At 40.6% G+C, this 18,377-nt stretch overlaps 1 long non-coding RNA gene across 5 annotated transcripts in view; it reads left to right on the forward strand.

Annotated features, from left to right (window-relative positions):
* The window catches only part of LOC108352794 (uncharacterized), a 53,365-nt gene extending 43,280 nt beyond the window's left edge, over positions 1-10,085 (forward strand). For 2 of the 5 annotated variants that reach the window (XR_005493409.2, XR_005493411.2), the window contains 4 exons: positions 1,951-2,099; positions 5,740-5,819; positions 7,677-7,836; positions 8,880-10,085. This is a non-coding gene — a long non-coding RNA (uncharacterized LOC108352794). The remainder of the gene's footprint in view (positions 1-1,950; positions 2,100-5,739; positions 5,820-7,676; positions 7,837-8,879) is intronic. The other 3 variants (XR_005493410.2, XR_005493412.2, XR_001841189.3) reach the window with 3 other exon arrangements.
* The last annotated feature ends 8,292 nt before the right edge of the window (positions 10,086-18,377 follow it).

Consider the following 18,377-nt stretch of genomic DNA (forward strand, 5'->3'; position numbering starts at 1 on the left):
GTGTGATTTCAGCCTTAGTAAGGTTTCTTATATTCAGGAATCTTTAAAGAATGGACAGATTTTTTTTATCAGTCCCCTCACGAATCACTTAAAGATACTAAATATGATAGCAAGAAAGGCATCCATTCTGATAGAAGAGGACAAGATTCATAAAGACCTGGAGTGGGTATCAGAAACAAATGAGGTAAAAGGCACTCAGGAAAAAAAAATCTTCTGTTTGTGGCAAGGATGAGTAGGGATACTTGGAACATAGAAAGTGCAAGAAGTGGTCTACTCAGGTGATGTGATTTACCTTGTTCTAAGAAGTCAGTAAGGGGAAGCAGCTCTCACAGTGGAGGACCAGTTTGCCATGTAACATTGCTGCCTAACCAAAATTGGAACGCTCTGGCTGGTACGTGGACCAACATTTCAGAAGATCTGCAGAGATAAGGGACCATCTATTGTTTGTAATGTTCTAGAAAAGATGTCATCAACCAAGCAGAGTTAAAAAATAGTGTCCCTATAAAATACTATAAAATATTTGCTCCCAATTAGCAATGAAAAATCATGTATTCATTGAGTGGGGATCATGTCTGATACAGACTATGTGAACCCAAGTAGGGTGGGAATAACAACCAGGAGATCCATGGTGCAGGTTCAAAGGAGAGAATCAAGGTGCAGTAAGATAAAGAAGTCATTCTTTTAAGCCCAAATAGGGTATGAAAAGAGTCTGCCTTGGGAGCTAGCCTGATATGTGATGGTGGTACTCAAATGGGATTCCAGGAACGGAAGATTGACAATGCTTGTGCTTCAGACACTAGACATCTATCACAATAGAATGGTATCCCAATGGGGCCAGCTGTAGAATTCTTCCCTTGTACCACTTTAAGAGCACACACATGCCGTAGGAGACACAAGAGAGAGTAGTCATTTTTTACTAGTGGGCCCATACTTTGTTGCACGATATCAGGGACTAACCTTGATGACATGGCTATCCCTTAAGTGATTCAATCTCACTTGGTTCACGACATGAGGAAAGTGAGATGCACATCTCTTTGGATGATGATTATCCCACAAGGTGACATATTAGTTACCGAAAGCAGGCTTACTTGAGTAAGTAAACAGATTCAGAGAGAATACATGGGATTAGTCATTGTTGGCATGATAAGCAAGACAATGAGTTTAAGACCCACACTTTCAGGTTGAAGCAGAACACATCTTCAGCACCTTATACATAAGACATAGACATCTGGATAGGAATTGAAATGATACAGGCCAGGGCCTGTGTTCACAGATATGTGTTCATGCTTGGTCCATGAAGAGAAACTTGGAAAAAGGATGATCTCGGTTATCAGAGACCCAAACAGCACTGAGATTTTAGCTTCGAATTAATACCTTCACACAATGTAAACTGTGTGATGATCGAGGGAAAGCACAGGGGTGAGCATACGTAATCCTGATCAGCTTGGTTAAGTGAGATAAAATATAGGCCTGGGGCTTTTGCTGTACTGAGAGGGAGAATGTGTTTAAGCACTGAAAGGGTTAAGTTGAAAGGGTTGCCATTGAGAAACAGGGACAATTGAGCACTAAGGTAAATGTAGTAATAATCATCCAATGAATGGTCCATAAATCTATAGTTTACATGAGTAGATAAGTGATTGAATAAACAAATTGAACATTTATTGAGGAATGGAATACTTGCACAATTGAAAAGGAAACTTGCCCCCTTACCCGTTCCACCCTCAAACAATTCGTATCATAAAGAGTCATTGGTGGCTTACGCAAGGTTAAGAAAATTAACCCCGCCATACAGCCATGTACACCCAAGCCATGTGGCAGGAAGAGAATACAGTATCAATGTTTAGATTGTTCTGCAAACAAAGCACAACTTACATCAGATCTTAAAGAATGTACTCAAGGGACAGACTACAAGTGACATGCTTTTCTTCTGTAATCTTCAAATTTCTAAAGGTTGCAGAGAACAAAGACAGAGGCTAAATTCTGATTCTGCATTCCACATAAAGAGGCCACTGGCTGAAAATCCAGTTGGGATGTAATGAATCCATAGATACAATGAGGATGTCAGTTTTATCACCTTGACAGTGCCGCTCCTTGTGCAAGTAAGAAAATTAATGTTTATAGAAAGCAGCGCCTTCTCTAGCTTTGTGAGCATCACTAACTAATTTAGTAGGAAATATACACTTAAGCGGTCAGAAACTTGTTTTACGTGGTTTAGGAAAAAATTACTTTGCACAGTTTTGCAATTTTTATGCAACTTTGAGATGGTTTCCAAACAAGGAAATTTAGATGGATTGAAAGTGACAAAAAGCCAGGGCAAAAACACATATTGTCATACTATATTTAACTAGAGTTCTAGAAAAGACTAGGCTATTCCATGGTAATAAAAAGCAGATTACTTGTTGTGTAGTGAGGACACTGAAGAGAGTTGCTTCAGAAGGGACAGCAAGAAACTTCCAGCCAGGATGAGATATTCTGATGAGGTATAGATTTGAGGCTTAGACACGTTTCAAAACTGTATAGCTAAAAACAGGATAAAAAACAACACATAGCATCACCATTGGTTTTAATATAAGTGTTTTAATACTTTCATTAGGTGTGAGCAGTTTAAATATTGATTAAATTAAGAGATTTCCAGACACATCAACTGTGTGGTGCAGTTTAAAAAAAAATAAAGGAAATCAGGGGCTAGAGATAGGGATCAGTGGTTAGGAGCACAGTCTGCTCCTCCAGAGGACCTGGGTTCAATTCCTAGTACCTACATGGTAGCTCAGAGCTGTAACTCTACTTCTGGAAGATCTGATGCCCTCTTCTGGCCTACACGAAGGCTCACACATGATGTATAGGCATACATGTGGTCTAAAGAGCCACAAATAGAAGGTGAGTCTCTGTTGGAGTAGATGTGTCACTGTGGGTAGAAGCCAATCTTCTCCTAGCAGTCTTTAGATGAAGATGTAGAACTCTGAGCTCCTCCTGCACCATGCCTGCCTGGATGCTGTCATGTTCCCACCTTGATGATAATGGACTGAACCTCTGAACCTGTAAGTCAGCCCCAATTAAATGTTGTCCCTTATAAGACTTGCCTTAGTCATGGTGTCTGTTCACAGCAATAAAACCCAAAACTAATTGGTACCAGGAGTATTGCTGTGATAGGCCTTTCCATGTTTTTGTTTGGAAGAATGTGGATTTGAGGCGTTTGGATTTGGAAAGCAGTGAAATGCTTTTAATAGGGCTTAATAGGCCATCCTAGTAGGAATGAGGAAGACTTTGTTTCTGAGGGTGATTTGAACTGTGGAAGCTGGATTCTAGAGGTTTCTGAGGAGAAGAATTTTAGTATGTGCCTGAGAGACTGTTCTTGTGATATTTTGGTGAAGAATGTGGCTGCTTTTTGCCATTGTCCAAAGAAATCTGCCTGAGTCTAGAATGAAGAGACCCAGACTGATTACATTGACAAAGGAAGTCTCAGAAAAGTCCAACATAGACTTTGTTCTATGGGTAAACCTCATGAAGAGTATTTTTAACATGCATAGCAAGCTAAGAAAGGAAAAATAAAAAATGTGTGCTTGGAGTATTAAAGGTGCACCTGGAAGTGATAGAACTGAATTCTCTGTTAAAGGATATTAAATTGAATTAAGGAAGTAGTGACTTTGGGTCAGTATCCTACCTAGCTAAGTTTAGATCTAGGCATGGTGGTAAACCCCTTTAATCCTGGGAGATAAAACCAAGCAGATCTCTGAGTTCAAAGTCAGTCTACAGAGCGAGTTCTAGAACAGTCAAGCTTAGGCAGTCAAGGAGTTGAAAAACAGAAAGCTAGTGATAATGTAATAGGACAAGGGGGCCATGTTCCAGCTCCTACAAGCAGCAGAACTTGGCAGCTTTGATCACATGGCTCTGGCTTTAGAATCCAGAATAAAAGGGACTAATGGGACAATTGATGCTGGTCAGCTGGAGCTAAGAAATTAGTGGTGATTAAGAAGAGACCAGCATCGCTGAGATAAAATCTTCTGGGAAGTGTTTTCTGAGAGCACAAAGAAGCTGTGTTCCAGAGATAGCCAAGGCCATTCCTCCTGCTGCAGCCGTACTTGGTAATGTGTAAGAGTCTTCCAGGTGGTACTGGTTTTGAAGGCATGACGGGGTCATGAAGAACAACCGATGCTTGGTTCTGTGAGAGACTATAGAAGGCCATTGGTGAAGGTGCAGCCTCAGTTGCAATTGATGGCCCAGGACTGAAGGGGTCATGAAAAGGATTTGAGGCTTGGCACTATGAAGAGAGCCTATGAGAGGCTGTGGGTGAAGCCTAGTTGCAACAGAAGATCCCACTGTATTGGAGATGCCAGTACCATGGTATGACCACCAAGAACAGCAGCAGCAGTGGAATGGATCGACCTAAGCTTAGAGTGCTACAGAGGGCAGAGCTGGAGAAGTGACGCCAGCCTTTTGGAAGAGCCCAGAATATCACATGTGGAGTGCAGACATTGAAACAAGAAGCTATAATATTAAATTTGACTTAGACATCCCAAGATGTTTAACATGCCAGAGCAGTGGGCTATCTGCTGAGGAAACTGTTAACAGGGAGAGTAACTAGCCCAGGAGAAAGAAGTTTGTTGCAGTCAACAAAGATGAAAAGGGAGGTGATGTTCCGAAGACCACATTGAAATCAGACATGGAGATGCAGAGTTTGAAGTTTGTCCAGCTGGTTTCCTGTCTTGCTTTGGGAATTACAGTTAAATGATTGGATGAATATCAGAAGAGGCATTGGACTTCGGACTTTTAACATTGTTGAGACTGCAATAGAATATGGGGACCTTTGAAGTTGAACTAAATGTATTTTGTATTATGCTATGTTTAGGTATGGCCCCTATAGACTCATTTGTTTGGACAAGCCTGTAAGAACCAGGGAGTGGAATGGTCTATATATGCTCAGCCCAGGGAGTGGCATTATTAGAAAGTTGGCCCTTTTGGAGTAGGTGTAGCCTTTTTTAGTGCTCATGCCACTGTGGGTGTGGGATTTAAGACCCTCATCCTTGCTGCCTGGAAGTTAGTATTCTGCTAGCAGCCTTCAGATGAAGATATAGAACTCTCAGCTCCTCCTGTACCAGGCCGGCCTGGATGCTGCCATATTCTCATCTTGATGATAATGAATGGAACCTCTGAACCTATAAGCCAGCCCCAATTAAATGTTGTCCCTTATAAGACTTGCATTGGTCATAGTGTCTGTTCATAGCAGTAAAACCCAAACTAAGACAACACTGAAACACTGAATGCTGACCAACAGGACTCTGGAGCTTTTATCAAACAGCAAACCTCTGGATAGATTGGTCAAAATTAAGTCTCAGAAGAACCATTGAAAGGTTTTTTTTTTTCTCATGCTGACAGAGATTCTGGACAGGTAAGGTTGAGGGTGAGGAACAAGTTGTGACTTCAAAGGCCCTGCAAAACACATGACTGGTGGTGTCAGACTGATGGTAAAGGAAAAGCAGTCTAGTGTATGATGTCTGTAGGCTGCCATTTTAGTTAGTGGTCATGCTCAGCTTAAGAAACTGCTAAATTGATCTTCGGACATGATCAAGCAGTATCCTACACCAGTCATAGCTTTGTAAAAGAAACTTTCAAAAAATAATCTTCAATATGCTAACTTGAAACATTTTCTTTTCTTAATGAAACAGAGTTTATGGTTTGGTTAAGTCTCTAGACTTACTCTTTATAGTAAGTCTCTAGGCTTATGAACTTTCCTTGTCTCAGGAAATTCCTAGACCATGAAAGACCAGGAGAGCAAAGAGCACAAGATTTACTAAGCCCAGCCGTTCCACGTTACTCATTGGGTAAGTCCTGATTACATTCTGTTGGATGGTTGTCAGCATACCTGCTGCAAAGAGAAATACATATGCTCCTGCAGCATAATTGGGCAAATAAGGCATTGCTCTGTCCTGTGGCCAGCTTTATACACAGCCCTCGAAAACAGCTGAGTATTCCCACTGCTACCACCCATGGATGGGAGTTTTTGTTCCTCTGTATCATGGTCAGAATTTGGGGTTTCCTGTTTGCTTGTTTTCATTTTAATCCTTCTGGTGGGGATTAGGTGGATTGGATTTTGCCAGTGTCCAGCTGCGGTTTGTCAACTTTTCATGTGTCACTTGTCCTCTGTGTGTCTTTTTGTTTCAACTAATATTTCTTTACCATGACAGGTATTGTATTACACAGTCTATGTTGAAATGAAGATTCAGATGGACATTACAATTACTTCAGATACAATAGAGCTTAATTTGGGATAAAATAGCTTTGAATGTGAGCTATAAAAAGTCTTGTTTCTATTAATAGCCCTTCTGTGTTTCATATGAATGAAAATAAGTGAAAATAATTCTTCTAATTTTTTAAAAACTTTTTTCTTGATTCTTTGTGAGTTTCACATCATGCAACCCAATCCCACTCATCCACCTGTCCATTCATATCCACCCTCTGCCCTTACACACACACACACACACACACACACACACACACACACACACACACACAACAAAGCATAGAAAAACTTTGTGGAAGCTGTAGTGTGTCACACTGTGTTCCACAGTACTCCCCTCTGTCCACACATCCTCAATTGCAAATACTCGTTGCAATGAGCCATTGGTCTGATTCGAAGTCTCTGGCTTTTGTGACACCATCAATATTGGATCCTTATCGGACTCCTCCTGATCATCCTGTTGCTGCCCTGTGTCATGGAGATCCTGCAGCTTTGGATCACCAGGATTGACTTTTCACGCGCACCAATATAGTTCACAGATGATGTAGATGTTGGGTTAAGCCAACTCAAAGCCCTGGATCCTGGCCTGGGTGGAAGCTGAGCTGTTAAACCTCCGTGTTCTCCGTTATCCAAACCATCAGGGTGAGCATTCCAGCATTGTTCCAACTCAGTCACACAATGCTGCCATCAACAAGAAACAAAGTCAGCTATCCTGTCTCAGCTGACTCACCTGCACCCATGTCCCCAGAGTCAGCTCTACTGGGCTGTCAAGGCCAGACAAGGTGCAGGGCCCATGTCCCTAAACATCATTAGTAATGAGAGATGTGGTTAGCTCTCCAGAATATAGCAGCCAGTGAGGAGCGGCTCCAGTTCTACCCAGACTCTGGATATCCACATGGTCGCTGCCCAGACCATGAGCATTCCCATGGTCTCTACTTCTAATATCAGCCATGGACATTGACCCAGACATGGTCCTCAGCGGCAGCATGGGTTGGAATTTCACTGTGGTCTTGGTCCATTACATACTTTCACATTGTAGTGGCCTCTGCTATACAGGCTAGTTAAGCAGCTAGCAGGCCTCTGGGTAACTTCATCTGTCCTGGTGATAGCCTGATGCCAAGCGGGTATCTAAGTATGTACAATCTGCCCATGTGGCATGACAGTGGGAATGTCTATGAACATCTTCACCCTCCTGCACTACATGGCATGGCATGTGTCCCTAGCTATGTAGTAGCAGACAGGTCTCTGGCTGTCTCTAGATGTCTTCCTCCACACATGCTATGTTATATAGTGGGAGGCAGAGCTCTGTGTGTCTACCAAAAATAATTGTTTCAAAGGCAAGCCAGTGGTTTCTCTTTTTTTTTTTTGGGAGGGGTGGCGGGATGACATAATAGAGAAAAAACTGTCTGGTCCAGGTTCTGAAAAGTTCCTTTTGCTCTAGGTCCTGTCAACATCCTGATGCCTAATGAGAGCAACAAAGTTTTCAATAGAGAGAAGGGTTCAACTACAAGGGAGCCTTTCTGCTGAGGCAGGCATCTATAAAGTCATGGCAAAGCCAATGATGGACATCCTCTTAAATAGTCCCCAGCACTACATTCTAGGTGACTTTACCTCTTACAGATTTTGACTTCTGAACATACCTGGAGAGAAAAAAAAACCAAATTTGCTTGTTTGGGGACTGCTTGTGGATCACATAGGTTCCCAGACCTCTGCCTAGCTTAATTATTAGTACACTGCACCCAAAGGAGAACTATAGTCCTCAAGAGCATAAGTCTTGTCTACAAGGTTTTCAAAGAACTCTGCTAGAGCTTCCAATGCCTTCCCTGTGAGTCTTTCATAAACTATCTAGCCTAGAGAACTTGTTGGTTTTTCTTTGAGACAATATCTTCCTAGGCAGCTCAAATTGGCCTTGGATTTATGAACTTTCTGCCTCAGTGGCTATGTTAGAGGTGTGTACTTGCCATGACTAGTTCATTAAATATTTTTTTTACACATCCTCTTCTGCTAGAGACTACTTCATTGCTTTTGTTATTTGGGTTGTCCAACGTCACTGAGTTCCTCAAGTACATCAGGCAGACACTCTGCTTTTTGATGTTCAGAATCTGAGGGAGGAAGTGGGGGTTCAAATTGACGAGTCAGATTCAAACTAATGTGGCAGATGGCACAAGCCTCAGTGGTTGGGATGTGAAGGCCTCAGCTACCTGCTCATGGCTCCAATCGGCTCTGTCCCACATGGGATCCCCAACCCAGGGGCAGCAGGCCTGCCTCTAGTGTTTTTTAAAATTTAGAGTTATGGTTTTGTTGGCATTTGCATACATGATTACTGTATTTGCATAATTTCCACCTTCCCCTCTGCTTCCCCAAATGCCTCCCTCTCCTTAACTCCTTCCATGCACTCTACTTAAAATCATGACCTGTTCCTGTGTCACTTGTCATTCTGGAGAGGTTTACCTTGTTCAGAGTATAGTATTCTAGTTCCATCCATTTGCTACACATTTTTAAGTGAAGTGTCAGCTCAGTATTTGTTCAGTTTTACTTGGATAACTTGCTTTTTGTTGTTAGGGTGGGGAATTCTCAGGATATTTTATTGGGTGTGTAAATATTATTCCGGATGTTTCTCATTTTGCTCCTTAATTCTTTTCAGGTCTGGATAGATGGTTCAGCAGTAAATCACACCAATTATTCTTCCAAAGAACCTAGCTTCCATTCTTAGTATCAGTCTGGAACTCTAATTCCAGAGGATCCAATGTCCCCTTTTGGCCTTACACTTGTACTGTACAGATGGCATATACACATACTCTCATGTGCATGCACATAAAGATAAATAAAACATGATCTTTCATAACAAGTGTCTTTTACAGAATGTATTTTTTAACGTTTTTCACCAATTCCAACTTGTCTTGTTTTCCCAAGTCATATCTTTGCTCTCACACTAGAAGTTCCCACTTCATTCTTTCAAATTTGTAAGACAGGGATTTGAAAGTCATTAGAAGTTACTAGCTCAGAGGACTTGGGTAGCTATTAGCTTTTCCTGTACCTTAACCTCCTGAGCTAAGCTTACAAAGAAACTGAGAAAGGCTCCATTGATCTCAAAGACAACCCCTCCCCCATAATGGCCTGTATTTAAAGGCACAAAGATTAGGTTATATAGAAACATTTATTACTGGAGATCTACTATTCACGTCAATCACTATAGGTAATAATAATAATTACACACACACACACACACACACACACACACACACACACTATTCTTTGTTCAAGGAAGGGATTAGTGTCCCACTGTTAGGAGATTGCTTATCACATGTAGTGAATTTAGACTGAGATGTGTGAATCAGACCCTATAAATGTTCCTAATATAAATTATTCATCTAAAGTCAAGGACTTATAAGTCATCTTGAAGTTTGATCTCTTGAATTGCAATATCTGAAGTCCAAAACCTTGATGGATGGTCACCTTCAACCACATAGGGCAAAACAGTTCATAGATTTCTTTTACCTATCACTATCATCATATGTTGTGAGCCTATCAGCTATAAAGTCAGATATGTGCAATTATTTGGAGTAATGTTGGTACCTGACTGGAGAAGGAAGCATGATAAGATGCATGAGCTTTGGGGTGAATCAGAACCAAATAGAAATGTGGGCTCCTTTGTGTTTTATCTGTGTTACCTTGACCAAGCAAATAATTTTCGCATATGTGTAAGATACATACTCTCTCTCTGTCTCTCAATACATATGTACACATACATATTCATACTCACACATAAACACACACTCTCCACATACTTCATTCTCTCTCTCTCTCTCTCTCTCTCTCTCTCTCTCTCTCTCACACACACACACACACACACACACACATACACACACACATATCTCTATCTCTGCAGGTATTCTAAAAATAAATTAAAATAAAAGAAGAAACACAAACAGCCAAGAACTATTTCTACCAGCATTCAACATTCTCAACCATCCAGAAAATACAAATGGGAAGTACTCTAAAATCCCATCTCACCCCAGTTAGATGGCTGATTAGACATACTGTGTAAGTCAGTGACACCATCCATGAGCATATGCCCAAAAGGCTTCATGTCTTGCCAGAGAGGCATTTACACATCTGTGTTTATTTCTGCTCTATAGCAAGGAAATGGAACCGGCCTTGATGTCCATCAACAAATGTCTGGACACATATGGTACCCATGCATGGTGGAATTTATTCAGCTGTAAAACATGGGATTATGATAGTAAAGGAAAATGAGTGAGTCTAGAAATTATTGTGTTAGGCAATGTGACCTAGACTCAAAACTACAAATCTTGCATATTCTCATTTGTGTACAGATTGCAATTGTGCGTGTGTGTGTGTGTGTGTGTGTGTGTGTGCGTAGCATACAAGAATGCGTGTGTATGCTATGAAACTAAAAAGTAGTCACAAGAAGAGCAAAGGATGTGCTAAGCAAGCATGGGAGGACAATAGAAGACAGGGAAATGGAAAGAAGCTACCAAAGATGGATACATATAAGAAAAATAAAGGCTGGGTCAAAAAGAAAAGTATATAAAAATAAAAGAAGATAAAGTACGCTACTATAATGATACCTCAGGGACACAGGGATGCCACAACAAAAATATGAGACCACATGGAGCAGGACCCACACCAGTGTCTCCGTGGGAGGTGCAGCTGGTGTCTTGGCCAGCTCACATGCCTACAGGCCAGCTTCAGGCATTGGAGTAGCCTCTGACACTTTCTGGAAGAGTTGGCAAGGCTATTTTTCCATGCTTTCTTTTAGCTTCCTTGTTTGAAAACCAACCAACCAACTGACAGACATAAAAATAGCATTTGTCTGACAGAAAAGCAGAGTATGTTACTGAATTTTAGGACACAGGGTTGCTGAGAGCGAATTGTGCTGATGCCCCTGAACGTCATCTAGGGGTGTGAAGAGTGCTTAGCAGTGTAGTGTTGGATGTCCTCCTGGAAGAAGAGGGAGCTAGATAAAGAGGGAGAGTGGTGGAGGGGAGGAAGATGGAGGGAAAGAGCAAGCCCTGGAAGGGTGAGTAAGGAACTGGGAGGAGAAATGGACAGAATGGGAGAGAAGGCAGGGATTTGTGTAAAATAAAATTATTTATTTTACATTGAGTTTATTGTTCTTCATGTCTCCATGGACAATAGTAAAGTTTATTGTTGAATATGAGAAGTGTTCAACTGAACACTTAAGGCAATTACTTATGAATTTCAGTATGCATGTATGTTTGTATGTGTGTGTGTGTGTGTGTGTGTGTGTGTGTGTGTATGTGCATGCATGTATTTGTGTGTGGTTTGGGTGTTAGGAATCCAACACAGAGCCCTGTACATGCTAAGCCAATGCTTACCTCCTTTACAAACTGTAGTTTAGAAGGAAGTCAGTCCTACACAGCTTGCCCTTAGAGAGTAGAGAACACACCTGCCCCTGAGGCTGGACTGTCTAAACCTAGAGTTCAGAATTTTTCTGATTGGTCTTTTATAACCCCTCTCCCTTTTTGTAACTTATGATGCAACCAGTTTGAACAGAGGTATTTATTTGATATGTCTTATATTTTGGTTATAGCAATACCTGCTTACTCTCTTGGTCAAGTGTTCCACTGACCAGTGGTCCCTTTCTGGCTACTGTGTATATTTAACATGTCCAAGTCAGGATGGGTCATTGTATTTTGAAACACGGTCTTCCCTTCCATTCACACAAACTGCTTCTGCTTCTGGCTTTTCTTAAAGACTTTCTCCCTGAGTTCTAGAGTTGGTTATTTCTCCAGGCAGCAACATTGTCTGTATTGGAGAAAATAGTACAAGAATTGAGATGCAGGAATATGAGAATCTGAACTCCTACAAAAGCACATCTACATAAATTTCTCTATGTAAATGTCTTTATTTACATTAAGTTGAGCGGTGTTATTGGTGACACCAACAGCCCTAATTCATTGCCACAAGTACACAGTAGCTTCCTCCTTTGCCTAGTGAGGTAAGTCCCTCTCAAGGCTGGCTCCCAAAAGCTACAGTGTATTTACTAGGACACATGCCCAAAGGTCTTAAAATTGCTAAATTCTGGTCCCCTGAGATGCGTGTACTATGGAGTGTCTCCCTAATGTTGCAACCTGCCTTCATCTCCAGAAACCCAGATCAAAAGCCTTTTCTCCACTTTCCAGTATCATTAAGATTATTTCAGGCCATTTTTTAAATAAAATTATAATCCAATTATATTATCTTGTCATAGTTCACCTACAGTTCTAGAATCCATAAAACACTGAAACTATTCCTTAAACTGTGGGCAGTGCAATGCTTTCTTGGGGTTGTAGGGTTCTATCAACATTGACAAATGTGTATTGTGATGTGTCCATCATTACCACATCACAAATAATAGATCCAAGAGCTCTACTTTACCAAAAATGATTGTTCTATGCATCTCTGGGAGCCAGGGGAACCCCTGCGTTGATAACGTTGCTTTAGCCTTTCATTCTGTCAAGATGCTGTACAATAGAGATCACGTGTCATTTAGCTTTCTGAAACTGCCATTTCTTATTTCAAAAGTAAAAATTTAACCTTCATTCATGGTCGTTTGTGGCTCCATACTGCATTTCCCAGTACCACATGAAAGAAGATTGTATTGTTTGGACACACTTTGGTTTCTTGACCCAAAGAACAGCGTGTTGCTTGCTTTCCCCTGTTGTAAATAATTGCACGCCTATGGTCTGCTTGCAGGTAAGTTCTCGGGTCAGTGGAGTCAAATCCCTGGGCACACAAAGGTGAGTCGCATGCCTTGAATATGACCAGCTCTGTAAGACCTGCCATGTTGTCTGTCCAAGTGACTGCAGAGCCAGTGGCTCTGGCAGAAATTACTAATGTCAGAGCTTTGAGTACTTTTCCTCATCACAGTAAATGTGGACAAGGTTCACACCATTGTTTTAATTTGCCATTTCCTAGAGACAAATTGAAAATCAATGTTTTTGACAGCTGCAAGGCTTTCTCGTTGGGTAATCTGCTCTGGTGTTTCCTGGAGTTTAGATCATCTTTTCTATTACTTTTGGTTTGAAGGACTCTTTGTATAGTACAAATACCAGCCCCTTATAAGGTATGTGTGCTACAAAGGCTTCTTTGTAAATTCTTTTTTTTTCTCTCAATACTTTCTTTTATAGAATAGGGTTGATTTTGTTTGTAACAGAACCAAACTTATCCCTTCTCTTCTCTTTTCTTCTCTCTCTCTTTTTCTTCTCTCTCTCCTCTTCTCTCCTCTCTCCCTCTCTCCCTCTCTCTCTCTCCTCTTCTCCTCTCTCTCTTTCAATGTTACTGGTTGTCACATGTTATCAATATTTAAGAAAAGGATTAGCTTTCTCTGTATAGATTTGGTAAGTATTTTGCTCGATTCATTCCAATAAATTTGACCTCCTTAGTCCTTACGTGAATGCTACAATGTTTTTGTACCCTGGGGCCAGAGCGATTTTTAAACAGCATGTCTGCTGATTGTTGGTTAGATCAAATTGATTCCTAGTTAGGGCTCTTCTCAAATCCATCATTACTGATCTATTACCTCCATGACTTGTGAGCTCCTAAGAGGTCCTCAGCTGCAAATGTTCTATTTGTTTCAGCTGCGTTGCACCTGTTAGATGCTCTACAGTCTGGCCGGGATTTGGGTTGGTTTTGCCTACTCCTTGTGCCGATTCTTTGCATTAGGACTTAGACCTTTAAGAATGCTAAAAACTAGCTGTGAGTTGTAATCCTCCTCCTCCTGACTTCAACTAAATAGCACCTTTGTATTTAAGGTGAGCTTTTCTTTCCACACACGCAGTCTTCTCATCCCCTTCCTGTCTCTTTTAACCTTTCATTTAGGCCATCCACACCATGATTGGCAAGACTGGGACAAGTGGAGGGCATCTTTCAAACCTCTTGCCTTTTTTTCTTTCCTTCGCTCTCTTCTCTTTCAGTCTTCCATTCTTAGTTCTGAGTGATTTTATGCTTCCTATAACTTGTCACGGCAGTTATTGTCCACACCCTCCCTTGGATTTGCAGCACACATTTACAAATAATCTAAATTCACTTGTCCAGATGGCACCAGAAGCTCCAGTGGCATAGAATGGCTTTAGCTGAGCATGCGCACTTCTTCATTGCTGTTCACCACAAAACACTGGCCTTCAGATGACTGCACCTTGCGCCAGAGGACACGTCATGTTCTTACTGTTAGCCTTGAGCAATAATTACCAGATTTAGACTATTGTTTGCAATTTCAATAATAATAATAATGATCGATTATATAATATTGCATATTATATTATTATATCACATTACATAATATATACTATATAATATTTATAATAAACGTTATTAAAATTATTATTTAATAACAGTTATTGCTTAATACTTTTATTATTTTATAATGCAATACTCATTATTCAATCATTAAAATTATTATTTTATTATTATTATTATGTTTTGGAGGCAGAGTTTCTCTATTTAGCCCTGGCTGTCCTGGAACTCACTCTGTATACCTGACTGTCCTGGAATACAAAGAGCTGCCAGTTTCTACCCCATGAGTGCTGGACTTAAAGGCAATTGCATTAAAGGTATGCAAAGCCTGGAAATTCCAAATTTTTTTGAATGTTGGTCCTTGCTACTTTTTACTATCTTGTTAGATATTGGGAAGGGGATATTCACACTTCTGTCCCCATTCCAGAAATACCATGCCTAAAACATGCATTCAACTTTTGCTAATTATCCTGTCTTTCCCTAGAGGTTACCTTATTTTAATGATGCAATTAGATTACTTTAACATTACACATTTAAAATATTAAAAACTCAGGACTGTCTTTTTAGTATTTTTGACTGCATGGATTATCAGTTAATAACTAATTGTTCCTAACATTATAAATGTTAATTACAAAATAGGAATTTTTCTAGTGTTGTATGACTACATAATCTTTATAAATCTGTCCACTGAAAAAATAGAGGAAGCTATTCTTCAAATGTTTTTTATAGGTAATATAATGCTAACAAGATAATGAAGAACTATCAGGTCAAGACACAGATAAAAGCCAAATCATAGAGAGGTGTTCATGGTCTTCATTTTCTCTAGAGATAATCAATCACCAGCCCTCAGAAGATGAGTGGGCTACTGGGGGCATCCAGGGCAGGACACCCAATTCTGAAGTCCATGTTTGGCTGAAGCAGGGTGTATGCTTTTCCTTAGGTGGAATTCTTAACTAGTATCTACTATAGGAAGGCACAAAATACTCTGGTGAAGGTCAATGACTTTGCACATCAGCTCCTATCTTTGAGAATGATGTGGACACCAGTGGGTCTTCTAGAGGTCGTATCAGCTGGTAGTAGGCTAGCAGGGTCAAGGATTGTTGGGAGGCCTCAAGAGTTTATAGCTCTTACTTGCAGAAGGAAGGTCAAGTCATACTTAGTGGCCAAATGATGACCAGCCATAAATAATGCAGCCCCTTTTAAGTCGCTAATGCTTCCTCTATGTGATGGATTATAATGGATCCTGGTACAACAATTGTACTGCAGTAGTTTCTCAGTTTTAGAATCTTCCTATCTTTCCAGTCACCTAAGGATCCTACTCTACTTTCTTTTTCTGTAAAAAAAATTTAGCGGGCAATGGAGATGGGGCACTACAAGGAAACTGAATCTTCTTGCCTACTAGATAGCCTCAAATGTTCTTACATAACCCGTAATAAGGATTAGGCCAGATTGAACTACTCATTTGGTTTTCTTCCCCTACTCACTAGTAGAAGAACTTCCAATGAAGTGTCAAAGAATCCTAGTATAAAGAAAAGAAGCTCACTGGGGAGGGATGTTCGGAAGTGTCCTGGAGGGAAAAATGTTGACTGTGCTTCAAACTTGTTCCGGATGATTTATTAGCTTTCAATGACTGTCATGCATCGTGTGGTGAATCATTCTATTCTCTTAAAAATACATCTTCCATATTGACACCATTATCTTAATCTATAAATGCATGGTCTGCACCATGACAAAGAGGATCAGGATTGTCACCAGGAGCTCTTCTACGAGGCTCTACTCGCCAGCCTGAACTTGTACATTCTGAACGTCATACCTATGTCTCCTGATCTATGATGCTTGGTCAGCAGTGGGCCACTGGATAGGCATGTCTCTTTAATTTTGTTCCCCTAGCTTGTTTCTCAACTCCAGGCCTTTGAGGCTTCTCAGGAAGAGGCAGAGCATTTACTTCAGGGGCTGAGGTTAGTTACAGTTTTGTGTTGCTCTAGTTGTGAATCTCCGTCTGTTCTACCCTCCTTATAACCTATGGCATCGCCATAAACAAACAGCTCTCTGAGTGTTTTCCTGTCCCTGTTTTCCCCAGGAAGACTTGACATCATGGAGTCTTTGTAGAGGTTCTTGAAACAATGCCAGCTTCTTCTCCTGAGGTCACTGTTGTTATTTCCCTTCCTCTTCTAGTTTTAATTTCTCCCCCACGTTGCCCATTTTCCTGTGGTTATTCACGCCACACATTCCCAATACTCTCTAACTCAACCCAGCACACATCTTCTCCCCAGGGTACATCTGACCACTCTGATCTGGCAGAGTGATCTCCTGGGTTTGGTGTCTCATTTCTTCCCAAATATTCAGTAGTGTGTCCAATTCACATTTACTCTTTACTCACAATTGTTTCATCATTTTTTCCACTCCCTAAAACCACCAGCAGGCTGGAGTATATATATCTTGGGGCACCTAGCATTGTAAATCTCAAGGTCTGTAGCAATTCAGTGTTTATACTAGCTTGGGAAGAGTCAGTAATCCTATTTATTCAATGGAACAGAAAGCCTGCGAATAGACAATCAACCACAATCTTCATCCTATCATGTATGTCAGAAAAAACTGTTCTGACATAAAGGCCAAAGGATTACAGAATGTTATCTTGGGGAGAAGTAATTTATTTTTATTTATTTATTTATTGTCTAAGAAATCAGAATAAGTCCTAATTTGATCAACACTAACATAATTATTATTTAATAAATATAATTTATTTATTATCATTATTAAAATTATTATATTAAAATATAATATAATTATAATTATAATAATTATTATGTACTTAGAGTAGTCCATATTTCCTGGGACATGTTCATGATATATAAAACACATTTTTGTTTCTCAAATAATTCTGTTGCTATACAAAAGTTGTCATGATTTTTCCTTTAGGTCATTTCCTAAATGTAGCAATTTCTCTTATAAAAAATACATCCAGATTAAAGACTCACAGCACATGCTTTTATCATACGTGTTAACATAGTAAAGAAATGTGTGCAGGACAGTGAGGAGCCATGGTAACATATTCAATCCCTTATCCAAGGACAGTGCTGGGGACTGTGCCTCCTTTGGTGGGGACAAGAAAATCCAAACTAAAATACCATGTGTGTGTCAAGTACAGGCTTAGTTCAATAGCTTTTAAAAATATATATATCTACACTAGAGTTGCCCTTTGTTGTTAGAAAGATGTGAGGACAGGAAGAGAAGAAGATTAGGAGTATAGAAGTAACATCCACTAGATGGATGGAGGAAACCAAGGAGCAGAATGCAAGAAAGAACGTGGACCAGAAGCTTCCGGGAATGGCAAGAATGGGGCAAGCACACTGTGAACAAACACAGGCTGTATCGTGTTTGGGGAGCCAGCGCACTCAGAGTAACCCAAAGGACACGTGAGAGAGCGGGAACAGTAAAGATGGGAAGACTCCTATGAATGGAGACTGGGTTTCCATTCACAAAGACCTATAAAGTAAGAGGAATGCCCCTCTAGGCACCTCTGCTTCTCATCTTTGTACTCACTCTTATTGGTCCATTTTTAAAAATCTTCCTCATGTCTCCTCCTCTTCTCCTCCTCTTTCCCTCCTCTCTTTCCTCCTCCCTTCATTTCTCATTCTTTACCCTTTAAACTGCTTGACCCAAGAATATGCTACACACAGCAGAGGCAAACCATGTGTTGGTGGCGCCTCATCTCATCTCATCTTTCCCCACACTCTGTGGGCTCAGAGGCTGACCTGCCACTGTGCCCAGCTATAGGCATCTTCTGCATTGATACTGCATAGCCTGGACTGTGTGCTTTGATGTTGGTTGTACTGTTCCTGTCCTGGACTGAGGAACTTGTTCTAGTCTCTTGTGTTCC

Source organism: Rattus norvegicus, chromosome 14, assembly GCF_036323735.1.
Source record: "Rattus norvegicus strain BN/NHsdMcwi chromosome 14, GRCr8, whole genome shotgun sequence".
Classification (NCBI taxonomy): domain Eukaryota; kingdom Metazoa; phylum Chordata; class Mammalia; order Rodentia; family Muridae; genus Rattus; species Rattus norvegicus.